The following is a 26,609-nucleotide window of genomic DNA, read 5'->3' on the forward strand; positions in this document are numbered from 1 at the left end:
TTTATATGGTTTCCAGCTGGTGCAATCTGGTCATTAGCTGGTTTAAACTGATTGAGAGGGTTGACCAATTGGTGGTGACTAGGCTGAGCTGGTATACCATCTTGGCCAACATGAGCATTATTAATACTGGTAGACCACTTTAAAACAGCAACAAATTGGCTACTGTACCATGTACACAAACAGCCTTTCTACCTTATGATTTTTCCAGTAGGGATTTTTATTTATGTTTGCAAAATATTTTAAGTATGAATGTGCCAGTGATGCCTTCAGCAAACATTACTTTTCAACTTTTCCAGCATACCACTGAAGCGCAGGCCCAGTATGTTCCTTGATTCATCTTCTATGGTCCAGTGAGTTGAAATCTTCCCATGCTGGATAGTGCAATTCCAGCCTCGTTCTTCTTACACTCCTCTCTTTAGCTGAGGATGGATCCATTTATCTCTCTTTATCCTAGTGCAATGCAACACCTGGCAGCCTATTCCACTGCCAGAAACCAATCCCTTATCCCAAAAACACAGTAAAGTGGAGTAAGCCTACCATTGGGAAATCCACTACCCCGGAATGGTGTCTCTCCTTGGGCTTGACCATGCACATTTGCTTACCACTTGCCTGGAAAGAAAGGTTCATCAAGATTTTCTTCCCTTAAAACACTGTCCATCTTATGAGATGTGAGACTACTGTGTTAAATGCCAGGGATTCTTGTTAATTGAATTATCATAGCGCTGTGAATCATTGAGGCTTCAGTGTAAATTATTTGTAAATACAGAATCAGCTGTTGCTTTGACATTTAGCATTGGGTAAAGTTTGACCAAGAACCTCTCCCAAACATTGAGCATGTTTACATCCAAAGCAATACACTTATAACTATAAAAAATCTGCTTATTCAAGAAAATCCTCAACATAAAGAACCTGTGTTTACATAAAGTTTTAAATCAATTGATTATTCTATCCATTTCTAATTATACAGGTGAAACTCGAAAAATTAGAATATCGTGCAAAAGTTCATTAATTTCAGTAATTCAACTTAAAAGGTGAAACTAATATATTATATAGACTCATTACAAGCAAAATAAGATATTTCAAGCCTTTATTTGATATAATTTTGATGATTATGGCTTACAGCTTATGAAAACCCCAAATTCAGAATCTCAGAAAATTAGAATATTACATGAAATCAATAAAAAAAAAGGATTTTAAATACAGAAATGTCGGCCCTCTGAAAAGTATAATCATGCATATGTACTCAGTACTTGGTTTGGGCCCCTTTTGCATTAATTACTGCCTCAATGCGGCGTGGCATGGACGCTATCAGCCTGTGGCACTGCTGAGGTGTTATGGAAGACCAAGATGCTTCAATAGCGGCCTTCAGCTCTTCTGCATTGTTTGGTCTCATGTCTCTCATCTTTCTCTTGGCAATGCCCCATAGATTCTCTATGGGGTTCAGGTCAGGCGAGTTTGCTGGCCAATCAAGCACAGTAATACCATGGTCATTGAACCAGGTTTTGGTACTTTTGGCAGTGTGGGCAGGTGCTAAGTCCTGCTGGAAAATGAAGTCAGCATCTCCATAAAGCTTGTCTGCTGAAGGAAGCATGAAGTGCTCTAAAATGTCCCGGTAGACGGCTGCGTTGACTCTGGACTTAATAAAGCACAGTGGACCAACACCAGCCGATGACATGGCTCCCCAAACCAACACAGACTGTGGAAACTTCACACTGGACTTCAAGCATCTTGGATTGTGTGCCTCTCCATTCTTCCTCCAGACTCTGGGACCTTGGTTTCCAAATGAGATGCAAAATTTGCTCTCATCAGAAAAGAGGACTTTGGACCACTGAGCAACAGACCAGTTCTTTTTTTCTTTAGCCCAGGTAAGACGTTTGACATTTGAAGCCCATGTCCAGGACCCGTCTGTGTGTGGTGGCTCTTGATGCAGTAACTCCAGCCTCAGTCCACTCCTTGTGAAGCTCCCCACACATTTGAATGGCCTTTTCCTGACAATCCTCTCCAGGCTACGGTCATCCCTGCTGCTTGTGCACCTTTTTCTTCCACACTTTTCCCTTCCATTTAACTTTCTATTAATGTGCTTTGATACAGCACTTTGAGAACATCCAACTTCGTTTGCAATTACCTTTTGAGGCTTTCCCTCCTTGTGGAGGGTGTCAATGATGGTTTTCTGCACAACTGTCAGGTCAGCAGTCTTCCCCATGATTGTGAATTCAACTGAACCAGACTGAGAGACCATTTAAAGGCTCAGGAACCCTTTGCAGGTGTTTAGCTGATTAGAGTGTGACACTTTGAGCCTACAATACTGAACCTTTTCACAATATTCTAATTTTCTGAGATTCTGAATTTGGGGTTTTCATAAGCTGTAAGCCATAATAATCAAAATTATATCAAATAAAGGCTTGACATATCTTACTTTGCTTGTAATGAGTCTATATAATATATTAGTTTCACCTTTTAAGTTGAATTACTGAAGTAATGAACTTTTGCACGATATTCTAATTTTTCGAGTTTCACCTGTATGTAGGAACATGGCTGCAAGGATATGCTCCCATTCAGACACAAAAGCATCAGTGAGGTCAGACACTGATGTTGGGAGATGGGGTCCTGCTCGCAGTTGCCATTCAAATTAATCCCAAAGGTGCAAAATAGGGTTCAAGACTGGGCTTTGTACAGGCCAGGAAAGTCCTTCCACACCTGACTCAGTAAACCATTTTTTTATCGACCTTGCCTTCATAGGGCATTGTCATGCTGAAACAGAAAAGACACAACCCAACCAAAGGCTATTAATAAAACGCTTCTTTTCCACCATCAGACCAAATCTTTCTGAGCAGGTTCCAGTTCCATTTCCAGTAGCATTTAGTCTTGATCACGGTTTGGTATGGTAAGATTACAAACTGTTCTTGGCCCAGATTTCTCAGCACCGTAAGCTAACCATACTCAGGACAGAGATCTGTGCTAGTAGAACAACTTTAATGACATTGTTACTCACAATCGGTCACTTTCCCAGTCACACCATTTAAATCCTGATTTTGCAGCACCACTGTGAAAAAAGAAAACGTAACCGCAATGGCACAATATAGCAGTGGTAACTGTTCGCCCAATGGTGGAAATGTGGCTAAAGACACCTGTGCAAGACATCTTTTGTCCTTGAAACAACATTTTAAAGCTGGACTACATCCATTATACAAGCAGCTAACACTGCGATAGGGCATCTTGACATGTTGACCTGAGGGTCTGGAGGTAATCAGTTCCATGGGCTGAATGTGACTCACAGTGTGTATCCACATTCACGGAAGCCTCCTAGGCAAACAGGCCGTGGGGCTGTTATTGATTTTAGCACTGTATCTTTTATTGGAGTAAAGCCTGTGATGCGTGAGATGTTTGACAATATAATGGAAAAAGGTTGAGTAGGGAGGGCCGGCCGGCAAATGGCAGAAGGTGTGCGGAAAGTAATATTTCATTGTCGACTCTTTCCTGTGGAGTTTCACTGCATGATGTACTATTTTCTGAGATTTTAACACCAGGCACATATACACACACTGTATCTGGCATCCAATCTATCATTTTAGCAAAAGCGCTGTTTTGTAATATTAGAAATTATTTAATAGTAGAAGAGAGACCGCGAGCCCCTTGACGGGGCTTGGCAAGGCAGGTGGAAGCACAAAGCAATGTTGACTGGAAAGGAACGGATGAAGGTGAGAAAGAAGGAGGAGAACGAGAGTGAAAGGGAAGGAAAAATTTACTCGAAGAGGATTCAGTGCTACATGAAAGCAAAGGCCTCCATAAAGCGAGTGGATGACTTCTAGCTATTGATTGCTCCCTCTCTCGAGGTCAGGTGAAATGTGTTTTGGCATTCGTTTCTTTTCTTGCATTTTGTTTCTCGGTGCTTTTCCTGTCTTCTCTCAGTGTTATTACGAGCTCAGGCTCACTGAGGACATTGCTGGCTTTTGGGTCGTAACAAGCTCAACTCGACTACAGTTGTTTTCAGGGATCAGACCTCCAAATTGCTTGGCAAAAGATCCATATGATTTTCAAAATCATTTTAAGGTAGTCACTTTTAATCTTGTCATATTGTACCTACCCAACTGCCACGGAAAAGCTAACAGGTGTCATATAATGTACGGTTTTAGCCAGGATTCTTGTATGAAGTGTGTCCTTTTTCATATTTTAGCTGCCTGCATTGGAAACTGTCATGTTAAGAATACATGAACTTCCTTGTTTGCTACTTTGGTTTGAACGCCTCAGCAAATTTTTAAATACAATATGCACCTCTCTAAAAATTTACTGTAATTTGATGTGTGTGTATGTGTTACTCTGTTGACTGAATGTATGCAGACACACTCCTGCATTTATGTACCGTGAGAGTCATATAATTGAACTGTCTTTTTGAAACACTGTGACAGGTGTGGTGAAAAAGGTTTTTTAGAATAGGGAAAAAAGGTTAAACTTTATTAACCTAATATAACCTAAAAGGTTAAATTAAATGTGTCTTCGCTTCTCGTGAGATGTAGGAGAGTGGTGGAGGGTGTTGAATGGAAGATTGTTTCTGCTGTCTGCTTATAATTATTTCTTTATTCCAAACTGTGAACATTTTATTTCTGTCATTGTAAAATATTCTGACATTTTTATAGTTTGTGACGTGTTCGATTTTAGTCAGCGGGGACAACAATGGAGTCGCTCCCAGTTGAGTGCACGCCATCTCTTTCGCTCTGCCACAGAGTCAGGTGCATGCCGGAGCAAGGTGTTTCAGTGGAGGATGTGCTGCTAGCGTTTGGGTACAAACTGGCTGCAAAAACATTGACTCGGCATCGAGGATGAACAAGGCTGTGGTAGAATTCCTTAAAGAAAAATTAGTTACTAGAGTGATTGAGAATGGAGTTGTGATAAATGGAACTTTTCATCAAGTTTTTCCACTGGCTGCACTAACATATAAAGTAACCATTTCTAATTTATCACCGTTCATCCCTGATGATGCCATTGAGTGAGAACTTGCTTGATTTGACTATATTGTCGGGATGTTAAAACTCAGCATTAAAACATGTCATGTCATTCAGGTGACAGGTTTTCATGTTTTTGAACAAACCAACATTGGATATTTCATTTCGCATCTGGGGTGAAGGTAAGTCATTTATGATGTATGCTACTACAGGTAGTAAGAGGTGTTTTGAGTTTGTTTAGTAGATTGCAAGTTAATGTAATCCTGTTTAGTGGATAGTGCAAAAGTGTGTGGCTTGCTGTCTTGGGCAAAGGGCTCAAGTCTCAAGGCTTGACCTGTGCTTGAATATCCCCTCAACATATATTAGTTATTAATAAATAGATAGGAGGAGAAAGGGGAGGTGGAGGGATGCCAGAAGACTCAACGCCATGTAGAGGTAATTGGCTGTATATACTATATGCTTACTCTGGCGATGTAATTGGTCGGATTAAATTACCTTGCTCCTCCCGAATCTATTTGATAAAACTTCATGTGGTAACATAGGACACAAACAATTTACTTGCCCTCATAAGGCACAATCGATGACTAGTAAATGTTGAAAGTTTAGCTCAATATGATGACGAGCGATTTGGTGAGGCAACTGAAGCTGAACAATCTGAAACAGTTGAAAGTACGAGTGTGGTGGAACAGGCTACAACTGGAGCACATGATGGTGTAAATAACAAAGTTGGTGAACAGATAAATGTTGTGGAAAATGAAAATTAGTCCACAGAAATCCAAAATACTGTAGCTGAAGATGGTTTGAGTTTTGAGGCTGAGAGTGCGGTGGAAATGAGACGCTTAATGACAGTTTGCCATCTACATCAAAAACACAAACAGTTGTGTTACCGGAGGATGATTGCATGGATAAAATGAGACGCTTAATGACAGTTTGCCGTCTACTTCAAAAACACAAACAGTTGTGTTACCGGAGGATAATTGCATGGATAAAATAAGAGATGAAGAAACACTATATCAGATGTCAGGGGTCTCTGAAATTAAGTCTCAGGTAGAGGAAAATCGACTTAATTCTCTTCAAGAGATTAACAATGTTTTGGTTAATCTTCAAATAAATAGTTAAGATGAGTCGGCTGCACTGGGTGTCTTTTCTATTGTTTCTATTTATGCTCTATACTGTTCTTTCCCCCTTCCTTTACATGGAGCTCATAAGACTATGCTATTTAAACATAAACAGAGCAAGGGATCAAAAAAAAAGGGCAGTACTTTTGGAATTTTTGAGAGTTGTAAATATTGATATAGCGATGCTCCTGGAAACTCATTCTGATAGTTCTAATGAAACAGAATGGGCTAATGGTGGATAGGGAAATATGTCTGAGGGTATTTTGGGCCCTGGAGAAGTTTTGACATGCCTTGACATTTGTGCTTTTTTCAGTTGCTTAAAAACCTATTAATGGCTAAAGTCTGATTACACTGAATTCAGCACAAACTGGGCTACAATAATATGTGAGCAACATGCATGTACAGGTTTGTATTTTTGAGAAAATAATGTTTATGCATGATTTTTGAAAAAACTAACATTTTAGTCACTGAAATAAGGTCATATAACACATACTAAATATTTGCCAACAAGACTTTTCAGAACTGGATCTTGAAGCTTAGAGTTTTTGCTTCAAAATGATGTGAAAACCATCCTGATAACTCATTCATACAAAACAATATAGTAATTTAACTTTTGTAAGACACTTTTAGTGTTGATAGGTAATATGCGAGGAGGCGTGAACTATCTTGAATATGGATGTATTTCACACCTAAGGATACACAGACCCCTCCCCTGGGCCTATCAATGAGGGATAGAGAATGAATGTGAGGAGACTTAATGATCAAAATCAAGTTTTGTTGTGGTGGTGGTGTAGTGGTCTAAAGCACATAACTGGTAATCTGGTAATCAGAAAGTCACTGGTTCGATCCCCACAGCCACCACCATTGTGTCCTTGAGCAAGGCACTTAACTCCAGGTTGTTGTGGGGGGATTGTCCCTGTAATAAGTGCACTGTATGTCGCTTTGGATAAAAGCGTCTGCCAAATGCATAAATGTAAATGTAAGTTTTAAGTTAAAAGTAATCCGACTATATAATTTCTTTACATAAAGAATTTACTTAATTTTAGACCGACACTACCATTTAAAAGAAGTATCTTCTGCTCACCAAGACTGGATTTATTTGATCCAAAATACAGAAACAACATTGATATTCTGAACTCTTTTTACAATTTAAAAGAACAGTTTTCTATTTAAATATATTGTAAAATGTAATTTGTGATCAAAGCTGAATTTTCAGCATCATTACTGCAGTCTTCAGTATCACATGATCCTTCAGAAATCATTATAATATGATGATTTTCTAATATGGGCATATTTAAAGTGTATTTTACTCATTTAAACTGAACACATATTTGCAAGCACAAGCTTTGTTGATGATAATGAGGCTTTTTAAACACTAGATAAAATATAATCTAAACATTCATATTATTTTTATATCATATTACACATCATATTTATATCATACAGCGTACAATTTAAATGCCTGCTTTAGATGTAACTAAAACTGGCTTATTAGGACATATTTAAAATGTCAATAATCTGAATCCTGGCTGGTAAGTCTGGAAACAGTACCGCTAGTAAAATATGAACATGTTTATATAAAATAGCATGTCAACTAATGAAAACTAATTGACTTACTCGTCTGAAATTGTATCCTTGACTGGATCAAATCTCTCTTCAAAATACAAACGTTCATCGGAGTTCCACTCTTCTTCTGAGGAAAATGTTAAATCTTCCATAATATCCTGGAGCTTTCTCGTCTGTGTATTGTTGCAAACGCGCAGAAAAATTAATGAAATGTGTTTAAATCAAACCTCACAGTCGCCTGTGTATCGTTGCAAATGCGCAGAAAAATTAATGAAAAGTGTTTACAACCTCACAGTCAGGGGCGTGTACATTTGCGTTGATCGTCTCAGCACATTAGCCTATGAATGGCGCTCTCTGCTGGTGGGTGGGATCACATTACAGATAATGAGATGGACCGGTAAAAACTGTACATCACTTTGTTTCAAACAGATTGCATTGCAGGGGTTTCATGTTTGTGTGAGAAGAATTCGCTGAGTTTCATTTTTGTGACGTGTTTCTGAAATATGCTTGTGAACACAGAGACTGCTGAAAGTTCACCCTTTTTATTTTCTTTATTTTACAAAAGCACAAGATTGTGTTGTTATTGTGAGTGTACACAAACAAAAGTAGACCCTTTATAGTCTCTAATGATGTCTTACACTTATCTGTATACCCAAAAATGACGGAGTATTTTAAGTTGTTTCTGCTGTAAGGACGAAAATATCCAGCAGGACGCGCCGGCGTGTTCGTCGACCCCAGAGGGTTAAGTCATGGATAAAATTTGAGTACTGTGAGTTATTTTCTCAATAAGATTAGCTGTTGATATTTTGACAGTAGAATTAGAGATTGGGAGGAATTTATTGCTTAAAGCAGAGGTGGAATGCATACAGTTTTTGTTTATCAATGTTTATGCACCAAATATTGGCTCAGAGCGTGTTAATTTATTTTTTTAAATTAAGATGTTTATTTACCAATGTGATAAAGACACATGTGTAGTTATGGCTGGAGACTGGAACTGTACAAGATATTTTAAATTTGATAGACATGCATATGAGCCTCATTTTCAGTCAGGTGTGGTACTTTCTTATGTGAATGAAGAGTGTGAATTGAGTGATGTATGGAGAAACAGAAATAATGGGGTGAGGTAGTATACATGGATTAAAGTATGTGATAATGTAGTTAGAGGATCCAGACTGCATAGCAGTGTTGTAGTACTCGAGATCGGTCTTAAGGCAACTTTTTGAAGGTCTCGTTCTCGTCTCGGAATTGACCACATTTGTACTCGTTCTTGTCTCAGTCTCAAACAAAGAGGATTCTGGATTTTATTTCAAGATTGTTCAAGACCACAACTGTGGGGATATCAATAAATTGCCTGTGCATTGTCTGATTTATTTGTTAACCTCATTACTGTGATTGGATGTAAAACGTCCTGCTTCAAATGCAAGCAATAACATGACTAATTTCTAATTTAAAGTTTTGTTACTGTTAATGGCTGTCACCCATCCCCCCTCAAACACACTCCAAGAAAGTGAATGGGAGACAGGAGAAGAAACTGTGGTTGTCTGAGAGATGTCAGCCAAATCTTCTGTAATAAAATTTGGCTACCTAAAGCAGTGTTTCCCAACCACTTTGCCCACTAGTGTGCCATGAAAGATCGTCATGTGTGCCATGGAAAATTATAAAATTCCACAAAATAAATAATTACAGTTTTTTCCGGAATTTTAGTGAAGGCATAGAGATGGTACAAGAGTTTTAAAGTTGCCAATTCAGTATTTGTTCCATTACAATGTATTTTATGCAACCAGTTTAAATATTTGGTCCAGCATAACATTATTGTTCTAACAAACTGTACTCCACTGTCAAATGCAACTCCTCACATGCCCACAAAAATATGCTTCATCATCACACTTGTAGTAAAAACATTCAGTTAGTGAACTGAATGAATGAATAGAATACAACAGGTGTATTGTTTTACTAAAAGACTAAAAGCTGTTTATTTGTGCACAGCATAGAGTTACAGATGTTATGAACAGATGTGGCTTACTAGAACCGAGCCCAAATCAACTGGACCACCTGAAATCAACTGGACCAATCTCCGCTGAGTGTTACCTGTCATGACATCGTGTCCGCTGTGTTGTCTGAACGAATCAACACGTGCTTGCCACGGATCAACAGCAGAAATCTGAAAAGGGCAAGAAATACAGCCAGCAACTGTAGCCGGGGCCCCACCAAGGAGCCAGCCTCCAACTGGGAGACGTCCGCAGTAACTACGACACGTCTGGACACCTGCTGTAGGGGGACTCCTGCCTGTAGAAAACAGAAGTCTGTCCAAGGGCAGAATAAGTGATTACAGGAAGGTGTGAGTTAACAGAACGTAGTACGTGGTTAACATAATTTTTTATTTAATATGAAATTTAACAGGTAGCCAATGTAACGATGATAAAATAGGCCTAATTTGATCATATTTCTTGGTTCTCGTCAGCACTCTGGCTGCTGGTTTTTGAACCAATTGACGTTTATTTATTGACCTTGCTGGACATCCTCCCAGTAATGCATTATAATAATCTAGTCTTGAGGTCATGAATTCATGATTTCGTTTTTCGGCATCAGCAACAGAGAGCATGTGTCATAATATTTCTTAGGAGGAAGAATGCTGTTCTACAAAAATTGGATTTTCAAAGGAAAGATTGGTATCAAATATAATGTCTCGGGTTACTTAACTGTAACCCCTGTTCCCTGATAAAAACGGAACGAGATGCTGCGCTGAGTTAGCGCTTTGGGAACAACTTTAGGTGTGACCAGCTGTGAATATGTGTGCAACTCGTCAATTGACCGGAATTTATAGCCTCTGCCGGTGACATCATTGGATGCACCTGTAGCAAGGCTATAAATAGATGCAACACAGGTGCATCCTCAGGTATTTTGTCTGAAGCACAATCCTGGGGCATCCCATTGTGGCAGTGAAGCGCAGCATCTCGTTCCACTTTTATCAGGGAACAGGGGTTACAGTTAAGTAACACGAGACGTTTCCTGTCAAAAAGCTAAACTTATGATGCTGAGCTGATTTAGCGCTTTGGGAACGAGAATACCCATGCCACCGCACTGTGGATGTCCAGACCCCTTACGGTTGTGTAGTGTGCTCACAAGAGCGCGAGAGGTCTCAGACATGAGCTTGTGATGTTGACTCAAGGACATAAGAGCCCAGAGTGGCATGAATATCAAAACTATAAAATCTTATGATTGTGTGCGGAGAGGACTAGCCTGCCGCAACACAAACATGCTGCAGAGGGACACTTTAGAGGATGCAGCCCCTCTGGTAGAGTGAGCCCTGATACCTACTGGCGAAGCTTGACCATGCACCTCATAGGCCAGGGCAGTAGCGTCCCTTACCCAATGCGACATAGTCTGCTTGGTGGCAGCCCCCCCCTGTTGCGGCCCCCATGGCAAACGAATAGTTGCCCTGACTTACACCACTGGCTAGTGCGGTGGACATAAGTCTGAAGGGCACAGACATTAGCCATTCCTGGGGCAAAATCTAAGCAGGCTGGAAAGACAGACAGAGCCTGTGGATCCCCAATTCTTTTCAGAGAGGTGATTGCCATAAGAAAAAACATCTTGAGAGTCAGAAGTTTATCAGACACTGAATCTAGAGGTTCAAAGGGGGTCTCAACCAGACCCTCAAGGAATATTGCTAAGTCCCATGAAGGGGTGCTGGTCCTAGCAGGAGGCCTCAGTTGCATAGCTCCATGAATGAAGCAAGCGAGCAGAGGATGTCTCCTCAACGGCACCCCATCAATCAAGGTGTGGCAAGCCGAAATGGCGGCCACATAGACCCTGAGAGTGGTGGGGCATGTGCCTGCTGACAATTTTTCCTGCAGAAAGTCCAGAGCTGAAGCAACCTGGTAGTTAACTGGATCTGTATTAAGTGTAGCCACATCTTTCAAAGACACCTCATTTATTGGCGTAACTTCTAGTAGAGGGAGCCCTAGCACTTAGAATAGTCTCAATAACTTCAGGTGAAAGCCCAGGTGTCCCTCAGTTAGTACCCTTCAGGGGCCAAACATGAAGGTTCCACAGCTTGGGCCGGGGATGAAATATTGTCCCCTGCGCTTGAGACAGAAGGTCCCTCGTGTCCGGAATTGCCCAAGGCGAGCCGTCGAGGAGAGACATTATCTCCGAGAACCATACCCTGTTCAGCTAGCGTGGTGCTATCAGTATATTGGGTGCCAGAGCATGCCAGAGCAGTGTCCACCCGCACCAAGACATGGCAGCCTCTGGGGGAACCATTTCAGGGCCAGAAATACAGCCATCAACTCAAGACAGTTAATGTGACAATTGAGCTGCAGGGCCCTTGATGGCGAACCCTGGCCAAGACTCCCGGGAGCAGAGAAACCGGGGAAAAGAATACAGGCGCATTCTGGGCCATGTTTGTGCCATCGCGTCCAGACCTAGGGGGGCTGGGTGATTCAGAGAGAAGTAGAGGGGACATTGCGCTGTTGTGAGATGAAGAGGTCCACTTCTGCTCTTGTAAAATCTCAACCAGACTTGTTCCACTACCTCAGGGTGGATTTTCCACTCCCCCGTCGGTATTTTCTGTCTGGACAGTAAATCTGCTCCCATTCAGGCATCCAGGGATATAAGCTGCTCTGATTTACAGGATCTTGCCCTGGGCCCAAATGAGAATCTGCTGTGCCAGTCTGTTCAGCTGGCATGAACGTAGACCTCCTTGATGGTTTATGTAAGAAACTGCTGTGGTGTCCACCCAAACCAAGACATGGCAGCCTCTGGGGGAAGCATTTCAGGGCCAGAAATACAGCCATCAACTCAAGACAGTTAATGTGACAATCGAGCTGACGACCCTCCCATTCCCCTTGAGCTGGATGACCACTTTAAGACCGCTACCCAGCCCGTCAGGGAGGCGTCCGTTGTTAGCAACCCGTGACGGCAAGATGCACCTAGAGTGGGACCCAAAGTGAGGAACCGGGGTCTGGACCACATAGAAAGGGTACGTAGCACACGGCGCGTAACCCTTATCAGCCTAGGGGTTGGCCCTTGGATGAAATCCCATGGCTTTGAGCCACAACTGAAACGGTCTCATGTGCAGAAGGCCCAAAGGGATCACCGAGGATGCAGATGCCATGAGACCTAGTATTCGTTGCTACTGACGAACAGTGCAACCTTGGCCTAGTCTGACTTTGCTCAGGGTGTTCTGGATGGACATGATTCGAGCGGGAGACAATATTTCCCGCATCGTGCTCGAATTCCATACAACGCCCAGATAGGTAATTCCCTGATTGGAAGAGAGAACGGCCTTTTTGACGTTGAGTCTCAGCCCTAGAGAAACCAGATGAGCTAAGACGATATCCCTGTGCTGTAATGCCAGTTCTTGTCGTCTATGTAATTTAGAATGCAGATGCTCCGGAGTTGCAAAGGAGCCAGTGCTGCATCCATGCATTCCATGAATGTGCGGGGTGATAAGGCTAGACCGAATGGAAGAACCCGATTTTGGAAAGCTTAGCCCCCCAAAGCAAACCTCAGGAACTTCCTGTGTTGTGTCAGACTTTCAAGTACACGTCCATGAGATCGATCGTGACCAACCAATCGCGATGTTGGATTTGAGACACGACCGTATTGACGGTTAGCATCTTGAACCTGAATGCCCTCGGAGCGATTCAAGCCTTGAAGGTCTAAAATCGGAAGCAACCCCCCATCCTTCTTGGGAACCAGGAAGTATCTGCTGTAGTAACCTGACTCTCTCTTTGGAAGGGGAACATGTTCTATGGCCCCTTTGACCAAGATATTTTGCAGTTCTTTCCACAGTAGACATGCTTGCTCCGGTTTCAAGGTAGTGGGAACAACAGCGTTGAACCATGGCGGACGGCGAACAAATTCAATTCTGTAGCATTTTCTACTGTTCTTAGGACCCACATAGAACCACCTGGCAGTAGTTTCCACGCTGCCAGGTTCTCTGAGATGGGTATCGATCAAGGTGGCGGGAATGGAGTGGTTTTGTTGGGGTATTGGGAGGGTATAGGTGGATGTTTCATGTGACCCGTCCCAAGGGGGCTACCTCCACAAGGCTGGGCGCAAAACTGTCATGGTTTTTCCCTTTTTAGAAATAACAACCCTTAGGTCTTGCTTTGGGGGCTGCTGAGGGCGACGAACCGGCCCCCAGTCTTTACAAGGGGGAGCACAATTCGCCATGCTTTGTTTTTGAGCCTCCCATCTAGAAGGACCGTGGCGGGGCTGGGTGGCCGACGGCCCCTCCCCCTGTGAGCGGCGAGGAAGGAATTGCCCAAAGGCTTTCTCGTGGCTTTTTGCCTCCTGGAAGCTGGTGATAACTACATTCATAGTGTCACCGAATAAGCCAGAAGGCTAAACCGGGGCATCGAGAAGGAAAAACTTATCTCTGATGCCCGACAGTTTGAGCCATAAATGTCTCTCAGTGCTGATCAAAGCAGACATAGACTGGCCAATGGCGTGAGCCGTCTGCTTGGTCGCGCGGAGAGACAGATCCGTGGCTCGACAAAGCTCAGAGAAAGCCTCTTTGTTGACTGTGTTGCCCACACTCAGGTCCTTCAACAGATCAGCCTGGTATGCCTGTAACACTGCCATAGTGTGCAGGGTAGCAGCAGCCTGACCTGCTGCCTGATAAGCCTTCCCCACAAGCGTGGAGGTGGTCCTGCCCAGCTTTGTGGGGAGAGTGGGTCTCTTTAGCGATGATGCCGAGCCAGGCGAAAGAGAACCCGCAAGTGTCTCTTCTACCGGCGGCATCACTGAATACCCCCGTGTCTCAGCACCCACGATAGTCGAATATGCCGACGCAAGTGTCTCTTCTACCGGCGGCATCACCGAATACCCCCATGTCTCAGCACCCATGATAGTCGAATATGTCGACGTCGAGGGCACAAAGATACGGGAAGTATAAGGATTCCTCCATGAACGAGAAAGCTCGTCATGGAGGTCATTAAAAGAAAGGAAGGAACTGATATTGCGTTGCCCTTTTACTTTTCTTTTTTTTTGCCTACCAGACAGAAATCTGTCTTCTAGTTTGGAGCGTTTGGGGGTCTCTTATTCACGTGGTCAGTCTAACTGTAGCCTGGTCACAGCCCGAGTAACCACCTCGAGTAATTCCAGCCGCTTTATTATTGTGTGTGGAATGTTCAGAGGTGGGTGCTCAAAGTCCGCAGACTAAAGAGATTCAGCTTCCCCTCATGAACCGAAGAGGCGCCGAAGCGAGCTTCAGGCTCACAAGAAGGATTAGCTGGATCTGGGGAGAGATCGAGCGATATGGACAGACCTGTCTCTTGCTCCTCAGCCAGATCAATGCCCCACAATGAAAGAGTGGGTGCTGGCTCTTGGGAGTAAGTGAGACGAGCATGAAGCATTTTGACTGAGAACAGATTGCAATGCTCGCACGCAAAATGCCCCAACGCAAGAGCAGCATGCTCTTCCCCAAACATACAAAACAAAACTGATGTGTGTCCCTCTCAGCCATAGAGCATAAACAAGGGAACACACACTGCTTTCTCAGTCTTTCAGTCATATTATTTAAAAAATATGTATTTTTAGAGAAAAGAGAAAGGTTTCTGCGCACTGCCTAACAAAATCTAACTCCTAACAGAGGAAAGTAGAAAGTTTCTGACATGCTCATGAGGCACACACACAGATCTGAAGACAAAAGATCTGACGATGCACCTGTGATGCATCTATTTATAACCCAGCTACAGGTGCATCCAATTATGTCACCAGCAGAGGCTATAAATTCCGGTCAGTTTTCATTGACGTGTCACTTTGCTGAGCAAATATGCTGCCGAGACGTCACCCAAATACCCTGCTGCGGGGGCTCTACAGCCAGAACCAAAGTGTTTGTGTTACTCTCTATACTAAACCAAATCCGAAACAGTATCTACTGGCTTCTCTTTCTCATTGACCTCCACTAGCATTCGGATGTATGTCTCTAACTCATTAACCTTCTCCGTCAGCCTGACTAATTCCTTACATTTATCACATGTGAATCCCTCACTGCTGACAGAAGAGGCTATTGTAAACATGTGACATGCAATGTAGGAAGAGTTAACATGAGCGGATGCCATGACTTACCACAGTTGTTTGTGGTTGTTGGTTGTTCCTGAGCAGTTGGGGTTTGAGATCAATGTGAATCCCTCACGCAATTTTTTGTTGTTTTTGGTTGTTCTTGATAAGCGGTGATTTGCGATCGATGAAGTAATCCATGTAACACAGAGGAGAAAAACGGATGTCCGCAGTAAAATGCACGCAGTTTAATCACAATATGAGAATAATGCAGGGGGAAACCCAATGTGTGCTGGAAAATGGCAGATGTTAAGGATTAAAGGCTGAAAACAGCTATATAAGCGATGCTAAAAAATATAGCAGATTACAAACACAGATTCGAGCTAGACACCAGCAGCAACATTTCATTCTCCATTCAACTCAGAATGTCTGATTTTCCAACTTCCTATTGGAAAAAGTGCAATGGAACGCCACTTGAAATCATAATTACAACTTGGAAAGTCGTGCGGAAATTTAAAACTCAGATTTCGCTGAGATGCAGGTGCATGACTAGATGAACAAAATAAGTGAAAAACATTAACTTTTATTAAATAATATTGATAAATTAGTCAAAGTTCTTACATTTCATGATGTTAAAGCTTATTTAACAAATGTTAGCAGAGTAGCAGGTGTTCAAAACATGGTAAATTATACTCTCTTTTGATAATCTTACACCTGTAGCACAAATGGTAGTGTTGCAGATTGTTTATGAATGGGGTTACTTGGAGAAATCTCTGGTGACAGTCAAACACCTGCTAAGCTAACGAAAAAATTGCAGTTTTGTTTCTTTAACATCATCTTCCTAGCAGCTGGCATTGGAATGCATTTAGTTGTAGATCAGAAATATCAAGTGGAATATCGATTTGAAAGGAATGCAGTATCTGTACCTAGACTTATCTTCATCCCTCACCCAAAGAGATTTAGCGAGTATTAGCGATACATATTTGCTACCTATGTATTTACTGTTTTTAGGGTGCTAGTTCAGTTGCTTGCAAGTTATTTGTCACCTAGCTAGGTGCACAAGCTACCTAATTTAGTTAAAATATTTTGAGGGATGTAGCTAATGCAGTGTTAACTTTTGTGAGAGATTGAGGGGACAGGGCATGTAGTGACAAATTGTTGTTCCTAAGTTAAGTTTTTGATTGTGACAAACAATAATGAGACAGGCCACATAAAGCTATGTATATAAAGTTATGTTACATCAACGTTAGCTAATGTCAGCTCTGACATAAATGCTACATGCCGCGGTAATGCTCTCTCACTTGGGTGAGAGAGCTAGAGATGTGACAGCAGAGAGCGGAGACTGCTTAATGCGCCTCCACTTATATGAACATTTTACATTTTAAATAGGCTGCTTTGCCTATGTTTGGCATTCTTTTTTCTATTTTGTAGCTTTAACGATGTGGTTAGCAAATTGCACACATTTATACAAGGCTTGTTGTTGGTCCAAAAACAACAAAAAAACTTGCTATACTTTTTAAGAAAAAACTGAGAATATTAAGACTTAAGTATTGAATAATTGTTTGATATATTCTGTATTTAATGATGGTTTCTAGGGGGAAGACTCATTCAGTGAACTTGAAGCGATGCTTGCACACTTTTTTTATTGTTTTAGGTGGATGATAAAACTTGGAAAATGAGTGTTGAATAAAGATGGTAAAGCTGATTTCAGCTCCTAGTGTTTGTTTGTATTTGTTTGCTCCATAAATTTCACCTCTGCAATGCATTTTGATAAATTTATCAAGACATTTCTCATGGTACACTGACACACACACACACACACACATACACATATATACATTTCCATAAAAACACCCACAGAAAACAAATGAATCTTCCTCTTCATTTACCTCTTTTATTGCCATATGGCAATAAAAGAGGTAAATGAAGAGGAAGATTCATTTGTTTTCTGTGGGTGTTTTTATGGGAATGTAGATCTTTCAAATCAATTGGAGGAGTGCATGTTCGGTCTCGCCCTGCCTTGGTCTTGGTCTTAACTTGGTCTCAACCCCTCAAAGTCCTGGTCTTGGTTTTTGCTATTGTTGTTCCTAAAGGTTTTTCTGATCTCCATATTGTAACTATTAATATACATTGAAAAATACTGTAAGATCGCATTACTACTGGCATTTTAACAAATAAAATGTCACATGACTGAAGTTTATTTGTTTATGGGAAGAGTGGAGGTTATAAAAAAAAATCATTATGAAACTAAAAGTCAGCGGTGGGAGGTTGGAAAACTGCACATTAGAAGCTTTTGTAAAACGTATGTGTCTCAAATGGTATTTAATGTTAAAGTTACAGTTTAAAATTAGCAAGAAGAAATAAAAGAACTATAAAAAGTGTTATTTGTTAACGAGGATGGGGTCAATAATGGCACTGAACTGAGAAAAAAAGGTTGGAATTGAGACAGTTCTTGTAAGAACAAGCCTTGATAAGGTCACATTTTTGTTCAAACAAGGAAATGGATGCTCCTAGTGCATATTTCATTAAACTTGAGAGAAATGTGACTCCGCAGAAGCCTATGCTGCATTTACACCTTGTGGTACACATTTTTTTTAAATTGCCCTTTGTCACACTTTTGCAAGTTATATTGTGCAGATATATGTTTATGCCACACACAGTAAAATTGCAGTAACACTTTAAAAAGGTCCATTTGTTAATATTATTTAACAACATTACTGTAGTTAACATGCACTATTGAACTTAATGTTTGTTACAACATATGCTATCACATTTTTAAAATCAAAAGTTGTATTGGATAGCATTAGTTAATGCACTTTGAACTAACATGAACTAACAATTAACAATTGTAATTTTATTAACATCATAATTAATAAAGGCTGTAAAAATATATTGTTCCTTGTTTGTTCATGATACCTAATGCATTAACTGATGTTAACGAATGGAATATTTTTATAAAGTTACAAAATTACATTAAAATTACATTAATGGTGTAATGCTAACATTTATTTGTTTTGAAACAGTTATGAATAGATCTGAGGTCAATATCAAAAGGTCATTGTGACATACTGATAAGCATCACAAACAGTGAATAAAATAAATAAATAAATAAATAAATAAATAAAAAAAATCATTTAAGTTCATTTTTTTTTCTCATTATTGTACACACAGCACCCCATATTGACAGAAAAACACAGAATTGTTGAAATTTTTGCACATTTATTAAAAAAGAAAAACTGAAATATCACATGGTCCTAAGTATTCAGACCCTTTGTTCAGTATTTAGTAGAAGCACCCTTTTGATCTAATACAGCCATGAGTCTTTTTGGGAAAGATGCAGCAAGTTCATCACATCTGGATTTGGGTATCCTCTGCCATTCCTCCTTGCAGATCCTCTCCAGTTCTGTCAGGTTGGATGGTAAACGTTGGTGGACAGCCATTTTCAGGTCTCTCCAGAGATGCTCAATTGGGTTTAAGTCAGGGCTCTGGCTGGGCCATTCAAGAACAGTCACAGAGTTGTTGTGAAGCCACTCCTTCGTTATTTTAGCGGTGTGCTTAGGGTCATTGTCTTGTTGGAAGGTGAACCTTGGCCCAGTCTGAGGTCCAGAGCACTCTGGAGAAGGTTTTCGTCCAGGATATCCCTGTACTTGGCGCATTCATCTTTCCCTCGATTGCAACCAGTCGTCCTGTCCCTGCAGCTGAAAAACACCCTCACAGCATGATGCTGCCACCACCATGCTTCACTGTTGAGACTGTATTGGACAGGTGATGAGCAGTGCCTGGTTTTCTCCACACATACCGCTTAGAATTAAGGCCAAAAGTTCTATCTTGGTCTCATCAGACCAGAGAATCTTATTTATCACCATCTTGGAGTCATTCAGGTGTTTTTCATGTGTCTTTCACTGAGGAGAGGCTTCCGTCGGGCCACTCTGCCATAAAGCCCCGACTGGTGGATGGCTGCAGTGATGGTTGACTTACTACAACTTTCTCCCATCTCCCGACTGCATCTCTGGAGCTCAGCCACAGTGATCTTTGGGTTCTTCTTTACCTCTCTCACCAAGGCTCTTCTCCCCGATAGCTCAGTTTGGCCGGACGGCCAGCTCTAGGAAGGGTTCTGGTCATCCCAAACGTCTTCCATTTAAGGATTATGGAGGCCACTGTGCTCTTATGAACCTTAAGGGCAGCAGAAATTTTTTGTAACCTTAGCCAGATCTGTGCCTTGCCACAATTCTGTCTCTGAGCTCTTCAGGCAGTTCCTTTGACCTCATGATTCTCATTTGCTCTGACATGCACTGTGAGCTGTAAGGTCTTATATAGACAGGTGTGTGGCTTTCCTAATCAAGTCCAATCAGTATAATCAAACACAGCTGGACTCAATTGAAGGTGTAGAACCATCTCAAGGATGATCAGAAGAAATGGACAGCACCTGAGTTAAATATATGAGTGTCACAGCAAAGGGTCTGAATACTTAGGACCATGTGATATTTCAGTTTTTCTTTTTTAATAAATGTGCAAAAATGTCAACAATTCTGTGTTTTTTTGTCAATATGGGGTGCTGTGTGTACAATAATGAGGAAAGAAAATGAACTTAAATGATTTTAGCAAATGGCTGCAATATAACAAAGAGTGAAAAATGTAAGGGGGGTCTGAATACTTTCCGTACCCACTGTATATATATATAAATATACATTACAAGCTCTAAAACTGCTCCAGTGAGAAATCATTAATATCCATGATTTGTTTACTGTCTTTTGGCTTTTTGCTGTAACTCAAATCACTAATTATTAAGCAAATGAGTGAAGACGCGGTGCTGTTATGGTTAAAATGTAATTGCTGTGATTAGTACTAATGTGACCAACATTAATCTGATTTAAATTGGTATCTTCACAGAATAGCGCTGATTAGATTTTGAGAGCACCTTGAGAGTGTGTATATTTGATTTGTTTGAGCGAGCATATTGAAGGGAGTGACGCTGAAAGTGCACATGATCACTCAACACAACATCTGATAGTCACGACTCACGTTACATCATGTATACTCACATTTGTATACACATGTTTATCTGTTGTTTAATTTGTTTTTAAACCCGTTTGCAGTCTCTTTATCCTCTCTGTACTCACAGTGCAGTGAGTCAGAATTACTACTGTAATGACTGTATGGGCAATGGGCAACTTAATTTACATCCACGTGTAATTCTTATACATTTTAAAAACAAACCTTCAGATTCATCTGAATGACAGCATGTCTGAAAGTTTAAATGACTTAATACTTAGAATTGTCAACAATTCACTCTCCAGATGAGAATGCATCCTCTGCAAATTTCAATTGGGGAAAATGTGTAGTATATGCTTCCAGAGCTACCAGGAGGGTTCAAATGGTGTAGAGAAGATTTCAAAGCCTTAAGGCAAAGGTGGGAGATATAGTTTTCATTAGAAAAATTGAGAAGGAGTGCTGGAGAGGGTTATTGCATGATTTTTGCGATGGAAATGTCTGGTACCACAATTGTCTTATGGGGGGCGGAGGGCACAAATAATTACTTCAAAATAAATAACAGATTCATCCTGAGTAATATAAAAAAAATATTTATATGACGATTATCCAAAAAGCACAAGGATAAAACATAATTTGAATTAACCATATCCAAAATTACAATGAATTTAATAATCTGTTCAGCCAATATTACTAAAGTGTAACCTTTATGAATGAAAATGCGCACATTGTGATTTCAGATCGAATGGCTGTGGTCTTAACTCCGTTTGCAGTCTCTGTTATTTGTGCATGTCTGGAGCTTTTCAAGTGTAACATTAACTAAGATATGACATCATATACACTTTCCACTTCTTGAAATGTCTATGTTAATGTATCACATAATTCACACAGAATTCTTGTGTGTTTATTAATAGCCTAAACCTGAGCACGATGTTAAATTCCTGACCTGAAGTGATGATTTTATGTCAGAGCTCGTCTTTCCATCTCTTAAAGTTGACCACATTAATTTATATCCACATCAGTAATTAAGGTAATTAACTGGTTACAACTTTATAATTACTTTATAGTTAAAATGCTCCATAGATTATTAATATGTTAGGAATATTCCTCCTTATGCAAAACTAAGAAACTAAAAGAAAATGAAACACATCTTTTTTCTTCTTCTTCTTGAAACTGTGCTAAATTTGAAAATGTTAAGTGTTCTTGAACTCTGGTAAGGTGCTATATAAATGTAACATTATTATTATTATTATTATTATTATTAAACTAAATATTGGAGTCCTATCATAACAATTCCTGATAGATTTATGGGACTTTCATTTGTTTCTAGGCTATATTTATTTAATTTCATTTATTTTATTGTTTGAATTCATATTTATTATTCAACGCAACACTGTGTGCTTGACATTTCACATCTTGCTTGACAACTCTAGCCTCTAGAATAATGTGGTTATACATGCACAAACAAAAAAATATGTTTCATGCAGATATTATTATCTGAAATACCAGGAGAAAGCACAACATATTCCACAGTTAATATAGCCTAAACATTCAGCTTCATCTGGTAAGAAAAAATAATACTAATATAAAAAAAAAAAAAATAGAATTATAATAGTTATACATTTAGCGAAATAAAGTTTCATTACATTTGGCCTTTTCGTTTGGTAGATATTGGTCAATATGCACAAAATGGACGACGCCTGACCAATTTGTTGGCTTATATCTTCACAACGCTTCAACGAATCAAAATTCCTTTGATAATTTTTGTCAGGAGTTTTCATAGTAGACACACACCAATTGTTGTGAGAATCGGACATATGGCATAGTAGTTCGAAAAAGTAGGTTTTTCAATTTTCGCAAATGTTCATATGGGACTGATTTGATATGAACTCAGACAGTAGGTGCAATTTTGTGAAGAGCAGGGGGCTTAAATTATGACATACAGCTCTTCTGGGTGAAATTTCAAGAGGTGGACCTGATCAAGATTACCACATATTATCACTCAATGACTGAACTCTCCACACATTGGGTGTTGGAGGAACCACTGTTCCATAATCTTGTAACTCATGGTACATTGTTGTCCTCTGTGGGTGTGCAAGCCAAAATCTTGAGGGGCAACTGCACAAAGCTGAGAGATGTGGTGAGCAATATGTTGAGGGGCAACCTCACAAAGCTGAGGGATTTGTAGAGCTGTGATGGTCGGAAGTCTGTGGTGGATACAATGAACATAACTGGACTTCAGTTGGTTTTGTGGCCAGGAGGAAACAGATGAACATTTATTTTTGTTTTGTAGATGACTGGAAGGGCTTTTTAGATTAGGTGGTTTGAAGGTCTAGGTGAAAGTATTTTCCGTATGTATTTTATAGGGGGAATGAAGTATAGAGCTTTTAGAAAGACAATTATAAATCTGTTGAACTATATTTCAGGACAGCTAAGTTGGCAATCAGGAAAACTAGGAAAAGTAAGGCTCTGGGGATGGGTGGAGTGGATTTTGAGGGGTTTAGTTGCTAGTAGATTGATTTTTCCTATTATGAATTGGTGAAATATTTGATAACTTTTAGAGGAAATTGGTGTTTGAAAGATGAAGTCTTCAAGTCTTGAAGAAAATTGCATTTACATTTTTAATTTGTTTTAATTTAAATTGTTAAATTGTTTTGAATTTTACTCAAATGAGAATATGCCTGTGTGAACATTATTGATGTATTTTAGGGTGAAATGGTCTTAATAAAGATGGTTGAATCTTCTCTTCTCTTTATGTCTTGTATCATCAATTCTCTTAGTCTCGGCTCATTTCATTTTGTTTCTTCTCTTCTTTTATCATCTCTTTTAGTCTCTTATCATCTTGTCTCTTTTGGTATTGTTTCTCTTCTCGGCTTATCGTGCCTCTTTTAGTGTCTTTTCATTTCTTAGCTGGTCTAGTTTCATCTTGTCTCTTATAAACTCTCCTCTTCTCATATCATCTCATCTGGTCTCTTTTAGTCTTGTCTCATCTCGTCTTTTTTATTCTTTTCTGTGCTTATCGTGCCTCTTTTTGTGTCTTTTTGTCTCTTCTCCTCTTGTCTCATCTTATCTCTTTTAATCTCTTCTCATCTAATCTCATTTTGTCTCTTTTAGTCTCATCTCATCTCTTTTGATCTCTTTTCTGCTTATTTAGCATCTTTTAATGTCTTCTCGTCTTGTCTCTTCTCCTCTTCTATCATCTCAACTTGTCTATTTTAATCTCTCCTCTTCTCATCTAATCTCATTTTGTCTTTTTTAGTCTCATCACGTCTCTTTTACTGCAAAACAGTTTTTTTCTATCTTCAAATCACATTATTTGTTTTTCCAACCTCTCACCCCACCCTTTTATCATCAACCCACCCCAAACGTATGGCCTTACCACCTTTATCGTCCTACTACTTACTATCCCTCCATCAGACTCTTCTACCACCTGTTCATCTCCATCCAATGTTATGGTTAAATTGAATAGTTTCCATCAGTCCTAACCAGTAACACTTGCTCAGCTTCACACAACAGGATTTAAGAACTTCTTTTTAAATCAGTACGGACAACAAATCAAAGAAATCTCTAACACTGAAGCATTTGGCATTGCTCGCATTGATAGCGGGTGGGACGAAGCTGTTGTTCAGCACACTGTGGTGTTACAGTGATCTGTGCATCGAACAGAGAAAGGCTGCTTATCTCTCCATGCAGTGTGATCAGGGTGAAAAAAATCAGTGTGCGGATGCAGCTCACCCATACTTCAGCCGGTGACCTCATCACCTTGCGCCAGAGTCTCATTTCGTTTTTTGTTTACTGACATAGTAATGGAGATCAGAGGGCAAGAGAGCTAAGCGAGATGCTTTTCTTGCTTGCTTTTATTTTCTTTTAGAGAGAGAGAGAGAGAGAGAGAGAGAGAGTGAGATGGTTAACAAACATTTTCAAGATATTTCTATATAAAAGTGTGGAAGGACAAAAGGGATGAATGGATGGATGGATGGATGGATGGATGGATGGATGGATGGATGGATTTCCATTAACAAAAATTATCAGAATACTTCAGAAGGAAAGCAGTCTCGATCGAGTGTTCTGTGTTGGCTACCCATTTCACTGAGTGGGATCCTTAATGCTGCTGGTCTGTACTGCACTCAAGCCATGATATGAATAAGAGTTTCCTAATGCTGCAGATTATAATGCACTGAACAGAGCCTCTGTCGTCAGATGTAACATACACTCTGAAACTGTATATTACCAGCATCAGCTCTCTAAATGATATGAATGCAAAATAATAAAATGTTCCAGGCATATGTAATGATAATCCTACTATTTGCTAAGCTTATGTTTGAATTTGAAATTGAATCTCTGTAGTTACTCTCAGGATTGTGTGAATGTTATAGAGAAAGACATAAAGAAAGAATATCTGCTACAGTATGAGGGACAGTGAGTAATCTGCCTTGTATACTCTTACAGTATACCCATATTAAATCATATTTTGCCCTAATTAATTACACTTGTTTTATATTTATATTAATGTGTTACTTTAATGTATTCCCTTTTTAATGTGTTGATTATTATTTCTTAATAAAAAAAAAGGTTATTTAATTCCATCAATAGAATTATGTTTAGCAATATTTTTATTTTACTTGTTTTAATATTATTATTTCTGTTGAAGACGCATTGCCTTTGTATACAGTTTTTGTCACGATGAAATTGATTGAATTTGATTAAACTGAGATAGATACGAGCACACCTGATATTGTGCACCATCAGAGAGAGCCATTTATTCACTTACTCATTTAGGAAAAATTTGAATGTGATCTTGAATTTATTTAAAGTACAAAAACTGCAGGTTCAGGCCCTGGCCATCTGTCTGTGAGATACAGTGTGTAGTATGAAGATGTAATACACTACTGTGGTGTCTGCAGATCTAACATGTTGTTCTGTATCCACCTGCTCTTGTGTGAACAGAAAATTAGTAATTCAACTGCAAGTTAAAATGCACAGTAAGTGACTTTAGGAGGGGGGACTCTGTTGACCTAAAGAAGACAACCCAGGTGTAAGAACTTCCTTAGACAACAGCATGTTCCATTTGCTATATAATCATAGTTAACTTGAGTGGGGTGTTGAAAGGGTTGACAGCAATAGTGTCTCTTTTCATAAAAATTCCCTCTTTATTAAGTATCTAATCCAGCTCTGTGCCTTTGGGAGTAATATAGCTTGTGTGTTTGGATGAGCTGACATATATTTTTGGCATGACTGTCATATAATAGAGTGTGTATTTGTTTTTAACTAATTATATCTGTGGTTTATTACTTTGTGGTGCAATACATTTTGGATTGCAGTGTATTGTGGGGAATCAATCAATCAATCAATCAATCAATCAAAATGTGTTAACTATTTATTAGCCACCACTGTCAATCAACATTTCATAGATCCCTATCTGTCACTCACTCAACATTGTGTTGATCTAGTGACACTAGGGGTTGCACTTGGGAGCCCCAAACACCTCTGATATTTGAGAAAAGGCCAATGCAAATATGCGAGTGGAATTTGCATGCAAATCCCCCGGACATACGGGTATAAAGGAGGGTACATGCCGTTCATTCAGGTTTTGTGCTGAGGAGCCGAGAATAAGGTTCCGGACATTTCAGCGGGTAGTTCAGCATTGTGGCAGGAGGGACACAACGTCTCCTTCCCTCCATCAGGGAACTGAGGTTACCGAAGTAACCAGAACATTCTCTATCTGTCACTCACTTGACGTTGTGTCAATGTCGTGACACTAGGGGTCCCCTACAAAAACGACACAACTAGCTGAACTGTGTTAAGTGGATTGGCGGTAGGGCTGGGCAGATTACTGTGTGCCGCATTGCCAGCACAACAGGCCGTCACGTAACCTCCCCTGATGCTAAAATGAGTGTCGAACAGCCCTTTGGGGATGAGTCGACTACCCAAAGGATAGGGACAGGCTAGCCCAGTAGCGCCTTTTCTCTCTTTTTTCTTTTTC

At 40.1% G+C, this 26,609-nt stretch overlaps 1 protein-coding gene across 1 annotated transcript in view; it reads left to right on the forward strand.

The window, feature by feature from the left end:
• LOC127653827 (protocadherin-9-like) overlaps positions 1 to 26,609 on the forward strand; it is a 516,284-nt gene that overhangs the window by 226,795 nt on the left and 262,880 nt on the right. The window lies entirely within an intron of this gene.

Source organism: Xyrauchen texanus, chromosome 13 (genome assembly GCF_025860055.1).
Source record: "Xyrauchen texanus isolate HMW12.3.18 chromosome 13, RBS_HiC_50CHRs, whole genome shotgun sequence".
Taxonomy (NCBI): Eukaryota; Metazoa; Chordata; class Actinopteri; order Cypriniformes; family Catostomidae; genus Xyrauchen; species Xyrauchen texanus.